The following is a 20,607-nucleotide window of genomic DNA, read 5'->3' as shown; positions in this document are numbered from 1 at the left end:
AATAAAAAAGGACATTTATTTAACTGGAATAATTAATATAATGGGAATATTCAATAATATAAATGAAAAAGTAAATAAAATAGAAAGGCAATTAATAAGAAAACCTCCATTGTTTCTAACAAGTTATACCCAAGATACCGATGGTGGATTATTTCAATGGAAAACTGTAAATGCTAGTCCTGGTTTAGTTCAGGGGGGTAATATTGTGGCAATTAAACAAAATTGCATCTTAATTATTCTTGTTGATGCAATTAAATTAGATAAAGGAGAAGCTAAATTACAAATAAAAAATAAAGAAAGTGTAATTCTTCAAAGTTATCATGTAAAAAATAATAGAAAAAATGAATCTATTTCTATTAATTATGCAAATGAATTTAAAATGGATGATGCTTTTTATATTAATTCTTTAAACGTTATGAATATTCAGTTAACAATTTATGGTTCTATAATTTAAGTTTTAATTTAAGAGCTAATTTAAGAATTAATTTAAGAATAAGCTAATGTATCAATACCATTATCAAGAATATATCTTTTATCATCATAACATGATAAAGATGTTTTATTTATAACATAACTGGAAAGATTATGCTTATCAGAACGAATAACTTTAAAAGTGTGATTACTTTGTGTTGAATTAAACAAAGTATCTTTGTAATTTTTATGAACTATTGTTTTCTTAACAACAAGTTTTTTAATTCCTTTACATTTTTTAATGTTAACTTCGTTTTCTAATAAATAAGAATACATTTTACTTCTTAATCCAACAAATTCAACAATTACTACACCAGCAGCTTCATCTTTAAATTTTCCAATTACTTTTTTATTATTATCGAAATAAAATTTTGAGTTGTTATCGTAATCACTATTATCAAATAAATCTTTGTCCTTATAAAAGTCTTTATATGCATCTTTGGTTTTTATTTCATAACAAAATGAATCAGTGTCAGTAAACAATAATTTACAATTACTCTCGTACTTTTCCTTAATATAATTATAATGAAAATCATACATTAAATATTTTGATAAATCTAGAATGCACATTCCAACATAACAAGGGTCTGTTTTAATAACAAACTTTCTTTTATTCTATGAATACCAAAAAGGTAGAGTTAAACATCGTTGAACTAACAATGAAGGTTTGGCTATGTATTTTAATAAAATATTTTCATCATGAGTTAATTTAATATTAACCCTCTTACGTAAATTCTCCATCGTCTTACCGAATACAGAGCTGTTCATTAACTTAAAAAAGTCCTTTTCAAATGAATTTTTTGCTTTAGATCTTTTTAGAGTATTAAAATCAATATACTTTTTTAACCAAGGACTTTCGTCAAAAGTTAATATTTTATGTATTTTTGTTACTTTTAACCCTAATTGTGTATATAGTTCAAGATTTTTATAATGAACTACATAATTTTGTTTTTTCATTAAAATTGGAAACTAATTTTTTATACATTACTTTTTCTATTTCAAATTCTGTTTTAATAGTTTTACTATAAATCAGAAAGCCATTGATCTGGTATTTTAATTTTTTCAGGAGCTAAAGGATAATCATTATGGGTTTTATGTAATTCTTTTGGATATCAAGATCAATTCAACTATAAAGTTAGTTTTACCTTTTGCAATTATTTCTTAAATTGTTTTTCGGATATAAATTTAAGTTTCCAGAGGGTAAAGGTTGACACATAGCCCAACCGTAAAGGTTATTGCGTCGAGGTACATAATGTATTTGCTTTCTTCTTTTGAATTATAATCCTCATATATTTATTGTTTGCTTTACTGTATCTGTTTGAAATATAACTTATTCCTCCTCTCAGTCCCTTTTCAATAAAAAGATACATATCAATATCAGTTATTAAATCTAACTTAATTCCAGTCATTTTTAACATTGCATCCCAAGCTAACCCAGGACTACTAAAATAATGACAAGGATCTAATTTTGTAGTACTCCAACATAGTTTTCTAAAATTTTCGAATAATCAGCTAAAGTAATACGTCAGTTTTTAATATAGATTATGATATTCTCCCATTGTTTTAATTTTAAATTTATTCCAAACATTTTAGCATGTTCATATTCGTTGTCAGATATATGTGTTTCATTTAAAATTGAATAAAACTCTTCTTTAGAAGGTAATTCTGTTTTCTTTGAATTTTTTAAATGAATCCATGTAATCATATGGATATAAACACCTTTTGTCTTTAATAAATTAATGCTTTCACAATCAAATTCTTGAGATAATATTTAAATTCTGGAATATTTTTTACTAGGTTATCCAATGATTGAGACATAAATTGGAATGAATCAATAAAGACTAAGTCAGAAATCATAAATGCCATATATCTTTCCATATTGTTAGGAATAACATTAATTTCTTTTTTGAATTTCCCTATTTGTTGCATAATAAAATGACCGTCATAACCTCTTAAATTATGAAAAATAACAGGAATTTTATGTGTTAGTTTAAGATTAATATTACATTCTGAGTGAGCACTTCCTCTGAATTTGCCTGTTATATGACAGTGATCACGTACTGGCACTTCACCTTCTATATATTCTTTTTCACAGATATGACAAAACTTTTGTTTTTTAAATTCGGTTGAATCATTTTTAGACATTCTTAGTTCTTTGTTGAATGTTCTTTAAATGTTTCTTTACAATATTCCTCTTCCTCAAGCATTTTTCAATAAACTTATAAACTGCATTAGGACCTCTATAAATCTGGGTTGGTTTAGTATAACTGTTATCATAACAACAAACAACTTTATAGCCGTAACCACAATCTATATGATTTTGATATGGTTCAGTAAATGAAGATTCAGTTGATGGTAAAGCAGTTAAAACTTTTTTAGTTATTGATTCAAAATCAGCATAAATTACAAAAGGTACTGCTAAACCTTTATGATAATTTTTAAATTGTACTTTACTTCCCTCTTTTGGCATTTTTACGCCTTGGATACCATTAATAGCTAAACAATTTGGTATGTGTTCATTTAATATTCTTTCATTTGTAAAATGTTGTAAACAGCTTTTACAGAAATATTTTTTTTCTTTATGTTTGGTTTTGTTAAACATTAATCTATTAAAGTCTTTTATCCAAACATAATGTTGGACTACAGTGGCTTTAGCCCTCTTACAGTCATCATCAGTTATTTTATCATTTATTTTATCATTTATTTTATCATTTATTTTATCATTAGTAATTAGCAACATGTCACAGTGTTCTTCGTATTGATACTTTGATATGTACAATGGATAAATACTATTTTCTTCATAACCAAATATATTAAATGATATTTCATTTAAAACTTCTATTTTAGGTATTTGATTTAATGTAACAGGAAATTTAATTCCAGTATAATCAAGATCGTTTATATGTTTTTTATATTTTGAAATATTTTGAGGATTTTTTTCAACAGGAAATTTGTAAGCTAAATGACACCATCTAAAACATTCGTTATCATCACTCTTTATATTTTAATCCTTTCAGAATTTTGTAATGGTTTTGGTAATTCTAAATACTTGAAGCAGCCAATGGACTATACTTATATCTATTTATATAATGAGCATCAACTGACTCTATTCTCCAGCCACTTCCTTCAGAAATCCAATTACCAATTCTATTTATTATTCATCAAAAGCTTGATGTAAAGTTTTTTTTATTTCATTTGTGTTAATAATTTCTAAAGCCTTTGATTGAAAATAAGCTGATTTATATATTGTATCAGTTTTATTCCATTTTGCAAAAGTTTTTTTTAAAACAACGTTTATTTTTTATACCTTTTAAAGTTTTAAGTTCAGATTTAAGTATTTCATAAGAGTCGTTTATAGTTAAATATATTGATTCTTTGGATCTTGTCTATATGTAATTTTAATTTCAAATTTCTTATAATATTGTTTTGTAGATCTCTCGATTTCCATCTATATATTTATATTTAGAAAAAAAAATCTTCAAGCAAAAAAGGATTAAAAAAATAATTAAAACCAATAATAAATAAATAAAGTATTTAAATTATCTTTAAGAAGAAATAAAATATTTAAATTTATATCTTTTTCCATTAACTTTTGATATTCCACATTTTACTCGGTTTGTCCCTTCACAACACATTTTTATTAATCCAGCATTAATACCAAATTCTTTAGATGCTTTGTAAGTGCTTCTATATATTTTTTCTTCATTAGTATCACAATCGGTTACAATAACATTTTTAGGATTGTTTCGATAATTATTTGGTCTGGGACAATCACATAATCTTTCATCATTTTCTTCTTCATTTAATAGACAACCACAGTCCCATTCAAATAAAGTTCTTTTACGAAGATAAGGATCTATAACATTTTGTAATTTATCAATGACATGATTTTTATATTCATCGCTAACTATTTGATCAAGTTTTGATTTAATAACATTTCTTCTTTTAAGAACTTTCTTATATGAATTTTTGTCTGGATTCATTATTTCTCCTAAAGTGCTAGATAATTTTGGTATAATCATTCTATCTACCTTTCTATTAACCATCTATATAATATACTTATAGAAAAAAATCTTTAAAAACGCATCTAATGAAATTATATTGATTTGAGAAATTTGTTTATATTATCTATATCTTTTGAATAAGATTTTAAAGTCATTTTTTCTAAATTGTTATCAACTGTTAAAATTTTAATACCTTCTTGAAACATTCTGTTTAAACCATTTTCGTGTAATTTGTGTAGTTTTTCTAAATAATCTAAACCAACTTTGTTTTCTTCCGTTCTGTTTCTTTTTTGAAGTCTTTTAAAACATATTTCTGGGTCGGTTTTAACATAAACAAATCCATCAATTGGGTTTTTTCCATATGGTTTTATAATATGATCAGTTAAGAAAAGATTGTATACTGCCCACTCGGGGTCATTTATAACACCATTGTCGTGATGTTGTTTTGTAGAAACGTTTACTGTTAGTTAAATAACAACGTTCAAGGACAGAAACACCATCAAACTGTTTAGCAGAAGATAACATTTTTATATGACTGTTTTTAAAATTGTTAGCTGAAAAGGAAATAAATATTTGGAAGGTTCTTGAGCAGCAAGTTCAAAAAGGTTATATGAATTATAATTTGCGAAGCTGGAACCTTCGGTTGCATGTGGATCCATAACATTTTGCCATTCGTGAATTGGTTTTGGAATTATATTAAAATTAGGATTATATTCTTTAATAATATCTAAAAACGTACTTTTTCCTGATGCAATATTACCTTCAACTGATATAATTTTTCTCATTTATATAAAATACTTATAGAAAAAATCTTTAATTAAAGTTAAAGTTAATACAACTCTTCTTCTTTTTTACTTTTATATCCGTTAAGTTTAAATTCCTTCATGTGCATTTCAAGAGGTGTTGAATAATTTTTTTCTTTCTGCATTTCTAATAGTATTGTAAAAATATCCTGAATAACTTTATTTGGATCTTTTTTATTTACTTTTCCGATCCGTGCTTTTGTTATAAGTTGTTTTATTTTGTGGTGATGTGATTTTAAAAAAAATTTCTTGTCGTCAAGTTTTAGTCTGTTAGTAAATATGGTAATTACTGATGGAACAGCGCCAGCAACTGCTACAAATATAGGAATAGTCGGAACAAGTGCTAATGCAGCTGAGCAACCAAAAACACCTGCTGTAATATATAACCCGGTACTTACTCTCCCACAAAATTTATAACTTTTTCTGTAAGCAGCAGCTAGTTTAGTTAAGTGAATAATTAATTGATCTATTGTTTCTATTCCATTATTATTAGAAATTAGATTTTTATTGCTCATTTATATAATTAAACTTTTTATTTCTAAATTAAATTTGTTCAAGATCGCTAAATGGTACCCAACTATTAAATTTTTCACTATAACCTTTCCATTTTACTAAAGCTTGTTTTTTCTTATAGTCTCGTCTAATAATTTTTTCTATTCTAAAAACTTCTTGTGTAGTAGGTAAAAGTTCTTGTTCATAAAATGAACCTTGAATTATTTCATTATTTAAATCTTTAATAGAGTATGTTCTGGGATTTGTATTATTAATTTTATAAATTATAAATATTTCCTCTGTCCAGTTTGGTGTATATCCTTTTTCAAAATGTCTTTTAAGTTTGCTTAAACGAACTCGATCACCAATTTTAAATTTTGCTTTGCTCTTTGATATCTTTAAATCACCATATAAATTAAAGTAAACAGTACCTTTATTTAAGTTTTTACTAGCTTCGGTTGGTGTCATTTTATACTAGATGTTTTGTTTGTTATATTATCAACCATATCCTGTAAATTATTTAAATAAGTATAATATTATTTGCTGTAAAATATTTCCACATTATTCTTTTTAACTTCTATTAAATCTTTCTATTAATACAGCCTTTCCTTCATTAAATGTATGATACATATTAATTTTATTTTTATTCAAAAATGATTCAAACTTTTTATTATAAAATTCTTTTCCTTCATCTACCCATAAATTTACTGGTAATCGTCCTTCAGAAATTATTTTTTCAAATGCTTCAGTAACAAATTCTCCGGTTTTATTCTTTAATGGAATAACCCAAGCATATTTACTAAATATATCAATAACAGTTAACAAGTACTTTACTCCTTTATTATATTTTGAAAAAGCTTGCATGTCAACTAAATCAGCTGACCAAGTATCATCAATATCATTAACTATCACTCTCCGTTTCCTAAATTTCCTTTTAATTGGTTTGTGTAATTCTTCTGCTAATTCATCACTCCAATTTATTTCGGGGGTATACTCTACCCCCTTTTCCCGTTTTTTGATTTTTGTTCCTGTCCCAGCCCAAGTGTGTATTTCGTTTTAATTATAGGTTTCACAACTAAATGTTTTGCAATCTTTTCTCCAAATGTTTTTGATTTAGTTTTATTTAAATTGGAAAGCATTTGTTTATCACATGTACCCTTTTTTACATCATGTCATAGCAAAATCATGGTCCATACATATGCATCCAGTTCATTGACAGGGGTCCATTATCTAGGGGATTTCCTGGCCACATAATTATATCTGGAGTGTTAAACCTTTCTTAGGTAATAAAGGTAACATTGCTTTGTGACATATCTAAATTACCCCCTGTACTTTTAACAACCTTTGATTTCATTTTTCCACAAGATGAACAAGTAGCCCTTATCATTTTCTCCCGTTTTTGTTGTACACATAATGAGGATTTATATTATCAGTAAATCTTCTTCTTTCAAACAATATATTTTATTTTGTAAACTCATCTATATCAAATGTATTTAAAATTATTTAAAGACTAATAATGTAGTTATTAATTCAAAATAAGATCAAATAAGTTACATTTTATCAATAAAAATAATCTGCCAAAAGTTTTGCCAAAGTTCTGTCAAGTTGGCAGACATTGTCACATTGCTGCCACTTGGCAGAAAAATGGCAGGCTTTTGATTGGTTGAATTTGTGTTTGCCAACGTTCTGCCAAAAGTTTGTCAAGTTGGCAGCGACTGCCACATTGCTGCCACTTGGCAGAATTTTGGCAAAAATTTGACAGAAGTGTTTAATCATATTTTACTATAGGTTTTAACAATAATTTGTTAAAATTTGTTTTAAATTTGTTGAAATTGGTCAGCATTGGTCGGTTTAGGTCAAGGGTTAAAATTAATTTGGGTCAAAATCGGGCCCGCTACCCCATTTCTAATACTACTTTCATCATGAGCGGGCACCTGGGTAGAACCACCGACCTTCCGTAAGCCAGCTGGAATGGCTTCCTCACATGAAGAATTCTACGCCCCGAGTGAAGCTCGAACCCACATCGATGAGGGGCAAGTGATTTGAAGTCTACGACCTTAACCTCCCGGCCACGGAGGCCCCCTCAAACTTATTAACCACAGCGCAAACATATCAAAAAACGAACTTTTTCCTTAGCTACGAAAATACAACGACGTATCACTTAGAGCATGATACAGATTTGCAATTAATATGAGCTATATACGCATGTATATTAAAATAGACATGTACATTTCTGCCCTTTATCTTGGCAAGACTTCTACTAAAATAATACATACTGACGATGTACATATGTACAATATTTAGTCAGAATCAGATTACTGAAGCACATGGATGCCTATTTGAAAAGATATACTTCATGTTAAACGGAAACTGTATTCCAAACTCATTATTGTCATGACACTTGTTAATAAAAAACCGTTTACTGATAACTTAATAAGTTAATACCAGGCCTGTTCAAAAATAACGTAATCTTTTTTCTCTAGTTTTTATATGCTTTAATGAAGCAAAACAAGAAATACACCATCATGATTCGTAAACTGAAACTTAAGTACAAGTTTGACGTGATTATGATCATACAGTTGGGGGTTACATCACCTCAAAAACAGTCACTTACACGAACCCGGTGCACGTTAATCCTACTTCAAAAAGGCTGTGACTAAATACACCTGTGATATATTACAGACTCCGGTATATACCGTATTAACTAAATTTGAAAGAAAATATCTTAAATGTATATAGTTTGTAACCATGGTGATACTAACCCTAACCTCTAGTCAGTATATTATGCATTTGATACACTAAATGCGTGCGGACATGCAAAAAATGAGTAATTTTGCCGTGCGTTCCAATGGATAATAATTCCGCGCCTGCGCAGAACGGCTGCACCAACTCTGCAATGAGAAACATTCCTTCGAAAACGTTTACGACGTCGTGATTTGTTCTATTAAATTTTATAAACAATACGTAAGTCATAATAAGTTGTTAGGTTATAATACTGAAACAGTATGAACATTTATGCCTAGCAGCTCAAACAGGGTGCGCACTGTGAGTCGTTGATCTTTATGCATGGCGTCATAGAGCGGCGTTAGGGTCGAATCATCACGGATTCTTTGTATTTTCTCCCGACCTTCGTTGTCTTTCAGCAATTCTGGATCATTTGTGGATCTTTTGTTTCACTTAAAGATCAAGACACAGATGACAGAACATTATTGTGACTCTGATTTATTAGTTAATAAATTTCAGCTGGTGTTTGCAAACATCTCCACATTACTTAACAACTGTCTAATTAGCTGTGCAAGCCGGTGACGATATTACATACTTTATAAACAGCAATACTCACTTAGTTTAAACGTTCTTACGTCTGAATGACACCAAAGTTTCGGTGCATCCCGCCTTGACGTGTTGCTATACTTTTTTGCATAGAAACTACTTTTTTACTTGATTCGCCCATGTATTAACGGAAGAAAAACAAGACAATTCACGTGTTGTTAATACATGTCTTTTATTTTTGAAATGCTTTGCCAGGGATGTATATATATATTTCTGCGCAGATTGACATCCGGTATCTGCGTCTTGATTCTTCCATAATATTCTCTTCATGTAGCATAAAATATGCAATCTAATCCATAGTATGTTTTGTTGTACATATCAGTTACCAAAACCAAACGCATTACCCCCAAAAATGTACGTACGCGCTCCACCCTTGTTTACACCCTCTTTTAGAAGCCGGAGCCGATTCATTTTTTGTTGATAACCGCGAAAGTATAAGAACTGCATGTAACTTGTGCAACTGTTTGTTTTTAGGAATCATTTTAATGTTTTTTGTAAGTATCAGTAGGATTGTTTTTATCTAATTTCGCGAAGAATTCGGATAAAACATTTGAAGGGTTGTCACTACGCTTGTACTCATCCGTACTTTAAAAAGTTATTACTTTTGAAATTGTGTTCCTGTTTACCATATTTTTAAGTGATATGTAAAAATATGGGTAATTTTAAAATTGTAATAATGACGGGATTAAAAAAATGGTTAAAACCTTCATTACATGCTTTTGGAATTGTTGTTGATTTCTGGGTCCTGGTTATGGATATTTAAAACATGTTTACCGTATCCAAGAACAACAGAATGGTAATAAAAAAGTACCGGAATCGTAGTCATCACATATGAAAACAATGCATTTAGTCGTCGTGAAATGTTTTTATGCAAGAATAGCGACAATACACGTTTGGTTTGTGTATTAACGTCTGCAGAAGCCCTTGGGATATGTTTGTGACCTCGACCTTCGGTCTCGGTCACAAACAATCCAGCGGACTTCTGCAGATGTTAATACACAAAAAACGTGTATTATCCCTACATTGATGTATTTTCAGGTAAACAAATGGACTATCAGTGCGAAGATTAGCAATCGAATTCAAATCCTGACAGATGAAAAAGCGACTGCGTCGGTTAAGCGTAGCTATGGTAATTAAAATGTTTATTCTACGCGCTTCGCCTATCAGCAAAAATGTTACACAAATATATTAACAAAATTACACAAAGATTTCGAATTACAATTGTTCCACACTGCACTATATACAAAAGGCGACTTTGAACAGCAAAAGTCTAAATGATTTGAACAGCCCTCGTAAACAAGTGATTTCAAATACAATAATGGATGTTTTGACTTCTACATCTCAATTATAAATACTAACTTATTTCAGGTTGACATAATATAATGTAGCAAGGTTGTTTCACAAGACTAGTGCTTTCTTATTTGGCCGTTGACAATGTATTCAGCAAATATGGTATTCAGCAAATATGGCCGTGCAAACAAATAATAAAGCCAATATCAATAACTTAATTAATGGCCATTTTGTAAATTAATATTTTACTATTTTTTTGTCGTCCTTCGTAATCAACTTATGACGTGAACCGCAAAAGATATCAGAGAGATATTGTTTTGATAATTCCAGAATGAAAACTGTGACCTTATTAAACTTATAAATATGTTTGGTGTCTGTCAAAGAACAGTTCATATAACAATGTTATTGAAGTAGTATACTTCGTCAAAATGTTGTCGTTGAGGCTGCAAAGAGGCTTGCACTCATTATCATTAACGCAGAGACATGCTTCCCTGTGTCTGTTGCACTCTGCTCCAAGATGTACCTGTCACAGCAGACGAACACTGATCCATTTTTGCCCTCCTTGTTGGAGCCAAACAGCAATCCTTTAGCATTAGGATGGTTTTCAAGCACGGCATCGTGCTCCTCTTGGGTCAGTCTTACTTTAGGACAATATGCTAAACGTTTTGGTGGTATGGCCCGACAAGCACTGACTGAACCGACTCTAAAGAACCTTTCATACTGATCTTCTATAAACGAAAAATATGTTTTGTTTTCCCAATGTACATCGAAACGAATTACTTTCTTGTTCACAATAGTCTGGATACGTAATACTGACCTCTCGATCGATGTTAATTTGGACCAAATTTGCTCTAACTTACATCGCTTTGTCTCCCCAAAGGCAAAGATGACATATACGCCAGATAGATGAACCTCATTCATAGTGTCCTTTTTCAGATACATGAAGACAAAGCACGTCTTACATCCTCCGAATCCAAACTGCCTTTGAATATCAAGATACTCGGACCCGAGTTCATTCTTTGCAGAGTCTGTAACATCTATGCTGTCGAGGGGAAGAAGCCGAACAACTAGTTGATAAAAAATACCTAGATCAATGAACGGAACACATCGGCCATTGCTGGATAAGGAGAACATTGGACAGTAGAGTTTCCGACATACATCCTGAAAGTATATGTAAGATGGACATTTATATGTAAACACAATAGTCACCGGACAAATACAGTAATATTTCAGCAGTGCATCAGCATCTTTGATAGAAAAAATGTGTCAAAGAAATATTCTAAAAATCGTGGATTATTTCTTAGAAATTTAGGAATTTTATTTAATGTATTTATTTGTGATGTAACAACTATGATCGCTTTACATGAATAGTAAACGCAAATGTGAGCAATTATGCTGAGATTCTTCAATGTCTTCGTATGGGTACATTCGATTCCCTTAAGTATGATATCTCCTGGATTTTATAGAAACTTTTTATTGATATTTTTTGTCTAGTAATTAACCAAACTTTGCAAAAATTGGAATTCATCTTCTTTGTATTAAGATTTTAATTAGAAAAGTTTATCAAAGGAAAAGGAACTTCATATTTTTATCCTAAAGCGTAAATTTGATTCTATATGCTAGAGCCAAGGTCTAAGAATCCATAAATTTTGAAATACTTAACTTTTGAAGATCTTATGATAGGACTGTACAACTAAGCAGCTGAGATACTGAGCTATAATGTTCAGTCATATGCATGTAGCTCAAACATTGCTGTATTGTGCGCACAATAACCAAGAACTAAGTTATATACTTATAGTATTTCAGATACCATAGGGCGGTAATAGTTTGGAATAAAGATATTTTTCCCTTTGTTGGTGTGCTTGGGTATTCACCATTTGTAAAAAAAATAACTTGCAATAATTTCAAAGCGTCTTGCTGTTGAAACACATGACATCTAGGGTGGTAGCATTTTTCTTATCTACTGATCTAACCGAGGTGGCATCTTATCGATGTTAACAAAAGTATACAAATAGTGAAGTTTGAATATTTTGGAGATTTTACGGTTTAAACGTATGTAAAATAACTGGATTTTGACACATAGATATAAAATGTATTAGTTTTTGTATATCAAAATGTTGACTTTCTTTGGGATCATGTTCAGATTGGACAGTGCCATTGAACACAGTAGTAAGATAACATTCTGTTTGAACTGCTATGCACAGGAAAAGAAAATAATGGATTAAGATATTGGAATTATTTCTAGTTTTAATTTCTATTTATCTGAGTTTAATGCACCACGAGACCTTGAACTATTGTATTCTTGTTCGGAATAAGCATAAAACGTATATTAAACTTTCTGGATTTAAATTTTCCTTAAGACAATGCGAACTTACAAAGAATGTGTCCAGTATTTGGCCATCATTGCATCTCTTTTCTGTACGTTTCTGATCACCCGGCCCTGTCCATACATCGTAGTTGATAATGCTCAGTAAAGATTTATTAGTAAACTTTAAAGACCAGTCTGGACAGTATTTCTGGACGACGGTTGCTTTCATGTTGCACAAATAACAATATAGATTGGCAAACACCTGTCTTTTGTACTTGTGCAAGTAGAACAATGAACCTAAAGAGAGAAAATATACATTGTATTTAAGTTTTATTGTAGCCAGACATTGCACACGCATGCGCATAAATGTTTAAATACAAGTATAAAACCCTTTTTATATGTGCCTCGCAGTTTTGCTTTACTACACGTGTAATTCAAATAATCAAATAAGGATAGCGTGCCCACTTTCCCCTTTATCAGCAAGCAACCTAAAGGTAACCTAGTTTCCTCCGACCGATTTTACATGGAACCGGATGTCGAATAGATGACGTCAAATGAACCACGTCATTATGATATAAAGAAGTCGCATACATGTACATGTATAAAATTACATGTTTCTGACAATATTATTCAGTTTTATTCATAATTTAGTATGTTGTTTTAAAACCATCATATTTTGTAATGTCATTTGCTGAATGCAGATTAAAATGTTTAGATATTCTTTTTTTGTGATTGAAGTTTGACGGGAAGGACTTTTAGGAATGTGCGATTGAAACATAGACTAGGAAACTGCTATTTTTCCTAAACAAATGCACCAGAAATACTGACAGATTTTACTAATATTCGATATGTTGGCCGTTATTATAATACTAGTACGCACAAATTTTGTACCTCTTCATACCATGCAGGAGCCTCCGTGGCCGAGTGGATAAGGTCGCCGACTTCAAATCACTTGCTCCTCATCGATGTGGGTTCGAGCCTCACTTGGGGCGTTGCATTCTTCATGTGAGGAAGCCACCCAGCTGGTTTACGGAAGGTCGGTGGTTCTACCCAGGTGCCCGCTCGTGATGAAATAATGCACAGAAGGGCACCTGGGGTCTTCCTCCACCATCAAAGCTGAAAAGTCGCCATAGCACATATAATTGTGTCGATGCGACGTTAAACCCAACAAAATAAATAAAATAAATCTTCATACCCTGCACTGTAGCAAACTATGAATTACATTTCATGACAAAATAAGCTGCATGATGTTTTTTTTTACTTCTGTACATTACATTACAGATACAATTGATTATTTAATTCAAAAATTAGCATGAAATATGTATATTTTTTAAGTTTCATTTCCGAAAAAAAGAACACTTTAATATAATACTTAAAATGTATTAGCCTTTTTATTAGAGATAAACCGGCTTTTTCGGGTTTTACTTGCAGACATATTTTCGATTAACTTGAATTGTACAATATTCAACTTCGTACTTCATCCAAAGGAGAACTGGTAAGTAATTGATCGGAGCTGCGCAAAAAGATGCGCAGTAATAACTCTCGTAAATATCCTTAAGCTAACATTTCTGAGCTAAAAAGTTTAGCTACAAAGAGCATGTTGGAGAAAAATATTCAATCTCTATAATGATTTGTAAGTGTTAATTGGTTTGTTTGACCTATTTGCTCTTAACTTTTTCCCTGCTAAATATCTAAAATGGACTGGTCTAGCATTCAATTTAAGCAGCATCACTTATTATTTAAAGGGGTGTTCACTGAATATTTACTGACCGAATAGCGAACAGTGCAGATCATGCACTGGTCGGAAAGGCAAAATCGCTAGCCGCCAGCAGGCTAAGGGTTAATATTGATTTCATTCCTAGTGATACAAGTGCAAAGTTACTTTAAAAAAATGTCGTTACTTACTAGATGTATGATGGCATAGATTCTCAAGTCGAGTGTCATAAACTTCCCACATTCCTGTCTTGTTACACTCGCCGATAACCTGGGATTCTTTAAAGCACAAAACAGTTCGTATGTCTACGTTATTCGGCCTTTCAAAATTCATCGTGCAATAGTCGAGTAAATATTCTTCCGCAGAGGTTGCCGTTACATTCTGCATTATTGTTAGTTCTTGGCATTTATCTGTTATATCTTTGGGAAGCGAAATAGCCCAAGGTTTTGTATTTTCGTCACCGTAGCAAAGTCCACAGAATTTGTTTTTATAAACCACGGTGCCATCTTCAGAAGAAACGACCATGATATCCTCCAACGATTCTGGTTTAGCCCTTTCGCATTTGTCCTTGATGGATAAATCTCTGAACTCACGAGGACAGCGATTTCGAGCATAATAGTACAGGACTTCAAATCCTGGCGGATCACGTTCTGGCATGTATGCTGCAGGTATGCATTGCTGACTTGTAACAACCTCAGTATCATCTAGTCCTGTTTTGTCACTACAACAAGTATCTTTTTCTCTGCAAACATCAGCACATTCACAAGGGCGGCAGCAAGAGGACATCTTCTGTTTAACGTATGTTGTGTTGCTCGTGCATTTTTGTTCAAATCCGCAAAAACGCGAATCCAATCTCACGGCTGTTATGGACCGTAAATTAAGCATAAGGAGGGATGTAATTAAGAACTTATACATGCTTATTAGCCACATCTTAAAAGGCAAATGTTCCAGGAATGCAGCGTTTGACTTTATAGATTTAACCACGTGAAAGGCGTGTCTCAATAACATCATCATAATATTAAGAATGCAACCTACTTCATGGTTAGAATTTAGCACCGACCGCACCTATAGCTGTGATAAGCCTAACATTTGAATCTCATTCTTGACTAACCATCCGATATGTGAGAATTTAGGGTTTCATAAATCAATTACCTTTTCGTGGAAATGATATTTAATATACGATTTCTTCGCCGTGGCCTTGTGAGTCACATGATATAATCAGCGAAATTTAACAGATGATAATTAATTAATACGATAACAGTGACGGCATTAACACAGTGGTGTAATTATCACGAATGCTATTTGACACATTGTTTTCTGTCATATCATCATTGAGAGAGGTGTCTATTTAGCATTCTTACTTACCAAATCGGAAATAGATACACCTGAATCTTATTTCATGATACAGCATTTTTGTTGCTTCAAGGTCTACGGAAAAACTTAATTAACTACTTAGTTATGTCTGTTATTTTAAAATGGTGCTATTGCTTATAACATTGATTTTTTTCCAAAACAATGTATTTATAGCTAAATTATACTGTAGTTAGAAGTATTTGTCTGCAGTACTTACTAAGTATTTCAGTTACGCAATAATTATATTTCTATTCAAGCACAATAGAACCAAGTTAAGTATTTGCTTAAGTATATTTTTTATTTCTATACTTCGTTTTCTGTAAACTCAGAATTGTTGTGTTTTGATCTATGAAATAGTCATACGGTTTTTGACAAAGATGAAAAAGTCAACATTGAGACGCATAAAGGGCAAAACAAGCCTTTGAAATAACAGACTTAGCTAAGTAATAACTTAAGTTATTTTCGTGAAATTGGGGCAAGAGTTTTAACAAGAAAACTCACTATGGTATTCTCTCCCTTGATTATAGATTGTATTATTCACTCTGATTAGATCGTCTCCCGTACGTAAGCTAATAATGCCGTATCATTTATGGCTAAATTACATTACTGAACAACATATTGAAATAAAGCTCGCATTTTATAATGTAGAATGCATCATAGCCTTCTGCATTTTGGTTTGTTGGAAAGTATTGTCTTCATTAATCACTTTGCTATATAGACTCATACTGAAATATTACTTTTTGAAAACATAAAACATTTAAGTAAAACTTAAAAACATAACGTAAGCTTATGATGCAACGGAATTCGTGTTTTCATGTAACAGAAAATGAAAACATTAAGATAAATTTGTTTCGTTTTGTTTTGAATTGTTTTAAATTCCGCCATTAAACGATGGCCGATTATTTTTTTATATGTACAGTAATTTGTCTCGAGAAAAACTAGACTTATATAAAGATACATGCATTTCTATTTTGTTTTGAATGCTCATATTCATATATAAATATTTTTTTGGCACTTCACATACCTAGAGGTTGGCTGTTAAAAAAAAGAGCATTTTGAAAAACTTAATACAACGTGCATATTAGCTAAATACGCACGGACACCTGACCGATTACAAATTTTAACTGGTCTTGAATCCTTCTACTGTCAGATACCTGTAAACTTCAAAGTTTTTCTTAAAAGTATTTGGTAATACACAGAGAAAGGAAGAAAACGTTTTCATTAATGTATCAAGTTTCTTGGTCGGTATATATATGTATCATATACCTTTAGAAAATGTCTTTAGTTTTTGAAAATAGTTCTGATTCATCCTGTCTACTTATTTGATAGTGTCAAAGTTTGGGAAAAAGCACGACTTTGTCGCAGAACTCGTCTAAACAGGTCTAAAATGTCATTGATATATATGTTTGTGATAATATTAAGTTAGATCCTTAAATAAAAGTCTCCTGTGTACACTAAAGCTTCCTTAGCTATAAAAATGAACATGATACTTGTTTTCCATAAACAAAACCGTGACAAAAATGCGGGTACTTAGGTCAAATTAATCATACAGTACACACTCGTGGAAAACCTGCTATTTTAATTTTTTGTTCAAATACTTGGTTTTCCTGGCTAGAATGTACTTTATCTTGCTCGTCCGTTAATTTTCCATGCTTTGCACAGCTCTGGAATTCGTGCATCTTTTATTTGATTAAATGTACCCACTCGCCTTCGCCTGTCACCGCCTTTCACTGTTCGCCGAAATTGCAAATAAGATAACACATTTTTTGTCAGAATTTGATCCTTATTTACTTTTTTCTCCTGTCATTCATTTTTTTCAATTGTTAAAAAATAATTAATTTCTATTTGGAAGTAATGTTGATTCAAATTGTTCTTGAAGCTCGTGTAATAGTTGCGCTTCCTTAACCTTTAGTATGCTGGTGTCAAGTGATTCTGCCTACTTTTTTCAAGCAGTACAATTCAATTTTAGCTTGCCAATCGCAAATAATATTCGAAAGGACGACAAATTTGGAAACAATTTCAAACTTAATGTGATAATGTTAACCAAAGTCACATGATTTCAAGTTTTTTTAAATACAGTACAACCTCTCCAGAGCGGCCCTCTTCCAAGTAAAAACCTCTCTTTAACAACATTATTAAAATTTCCAAAAGCTGAAATATACTATCAAATTTACCTCTCCAGAACAACAACCTCTACATAACAGTCACTATTTTCCGAAGAGTGTTGTTCTACAGAGGTTGCACTTGTATAATTGATCTCCTAATATATTTTGAAATGTTTTGGTATTAACAGGATCCCAAAATACGTTTAGTATACAATCCAAGTAAACTATAGTTTTCTATTACTTTGGGTCGATGTTTTCTTACAATTACGGTCCATCCGTGCAGTCTGATCATGGTCTGCACTGTTCGCTATTCAGTCAGTAAAATTTCATTGAACACCCCTTCAAATAATAAATGGTATTGCCCAAATTGAGTGATAAACCAATCCATTTTAGAAATTTAGGAGAGACTGAGCATTAAGCAGCTAAACCTTGTCCATTTGACGATTTTATTATTCTTATTGTATGATTTCAAACTGTCTGTAAAATAAATTAATGCTGTTTCGTCATAGTGTTACAGGTTTAGCTGCAGGTAATCCAGTATGTCAAAATTAACAAATATGCATATTAGGACAACTTAAAGTAAAATCATTACGTATCCAGTTGGAACCAACTTGTATGCATGTATTATTTTTTATTTAGTCTGTTATTATAACAATGCAATGAATAAATTTAAACATTAAAAAAAATCTAAGTACCACAAAATCGAGAAATATAATTATAAGGTTGTCAACCTCTACCTAAATCTAAAGAAATGTAGTTTCTAGGACCAATCTGCGGATGTGCAAAACTATTTTGAATTGTAGATAAACGTTTGTAAAAATTCTCTACAGAATCAATACAAGCGTGTGATCATTTCATAAAACCTTTCAAATTTGAATTTAATTTTCAGTCAAAAACATATAGATATTTTAATTAAAAACTCAATCAACTTGTTCAAGAAAATCAGTATGGAAATTCTGTACAAAGGACTTAAATTTAGTTAGATGAAAATGTATCGTAAAAACTGGAAGCAATCGTTCCGATGCTTTGTAAAACTATAAAAATGATAATAATAATGACAACCTTTTTTGTTTTTTGTTCGGTTAAACGTTACGTCACACCGACAAAGTTATAGGTCATATGGCGACTTTCCAGCTTTTGCTAGCAGAAGAAGACTGGTGCCCTTTTATATGTGCATTTTTTGCATCACGGGTGGGCACCTGGGTAAAACCACCGACCTTCCGTAAGCCAGCTTGATAGCTTCCTTACATAAGGAATTCAAAGCCCGGAGCAAGACTCGAACCCACATCGGTGAGGGGCAAATGGTTTAAAGTCAGCGACCTAAACAATCCGGCCATGGAGACCCTGCCTATTTAAACTATATTCTAGCATAAAACTGCTGTTATTGTCACTTCTCGGGCGTGTTTTAACAGGAGAGAAAACGTGTGTTAACAGAGAGATTCTCGCGCTCACGTGCTGTTATAGCACCCTTTTATATATGCTCGTTCCGTGGCTGAGCGTAAACGTATTACGGCCCCAAAACGGATAATTCAAAAGGAAATGACGTCAACCTGAAAACAACAACGTAGACTCTACCGCGCATTTCATGAAAATTTAATGACGTTGAGGGACAATACACTCATTCACTTGGTTTTACGCATTTTATGCTAGAATAGCGTTAGAGCATGTTCTTTTCGTGTTATAACATCTTCAGAATCCCTCGGGCTGGTAATTATACATGCTTTGCATGAAGAAAATGAGAAATAACAAGTATCTGGTTACAAATTGACAGTGACATATATAAGGCCAAGACAATGTGCTTAATGGCTATATATATATATAGTATTAAAGACCCACCAAGACCTAGTAACCTATTTTTTCTCCCACAAGAACTTCGTGAAAATCATTCTAATAATACTGAATTAATATGTTTTCACAATTTCATCTACAAACTTATTCAGTCGATCGCGTTTCAGTATAGGATTAAAACATTGATAAATAACTATCTTACCCTGTAGAAACAAAGATTGATCATAACTCAGCTTAATATATCAAATACTGTTCTTAATGCTACATTCATCCAATACAGTGTTTAGGCATTAAACACATTGTCTTAGCCTTATATATGTCACAGTATATTTGTTAGTAGATACTTCTATTTCTCACTTTTTTCATGCAAAACGTATATAATTACCATCATGGAAATACAAAAGAATACAGTTATTTTGTGGTGCGTCTTTAAATTAATATAGTAGTATGCACAGTACTTGATGTATTAAGGTGAGTTTAGACGACACTTTGTTTCTATAGTGTAAGATAGTTGTTATTCTAGGTTTATAAAACTATACTGAAAAGAGAATGACTGAATAAGATTGCAGATGAAGTTGTGAAAACACATTAATTCAGGGAGGGCCTGGATTGTCCACCTGTCATCTTGTAAAATAACTGTATTATACCAGTATTAACAGAAAGATTTGCACGAAGTTCATGTAGGAGGAAAACGTAGGTCACTATGTCGTGGTGGGTCTTTAAAGAACAAATGTTATTTAAAATCTGCGTACCAAAACCTTAAAATCTCTTCTGTCAGATAGGTACATGAAGTATTGGTTTACATGGCGTAATGGGGGTGATGCAAATTTCGGTATCTCACATGAATATACTCGATCAAACCAAGTCTGTTATTGGTGTTGCTTGGTTGCGTTCTATTCTTCCAAAAAATCTTTAAAAAACATTCTATTATATTGAAAGAGGAACAATA

This window comes from Mercenaria mercenaria, chromosome 16, assembly GCF_021730395.1.
Source record: "Mercenaria mercenaria strain notata chromosome 16, MADL_Memer_1, whole genome shotgun sequence".
NCBI lineage: Eukaryota > Metazoa > Mollusca > Bivalvia > Venerida > Veneridae > Mercenaria > Mercenaria mercenaria.
Note: the sequence above shows the minus strand (reverse complement) of the source record.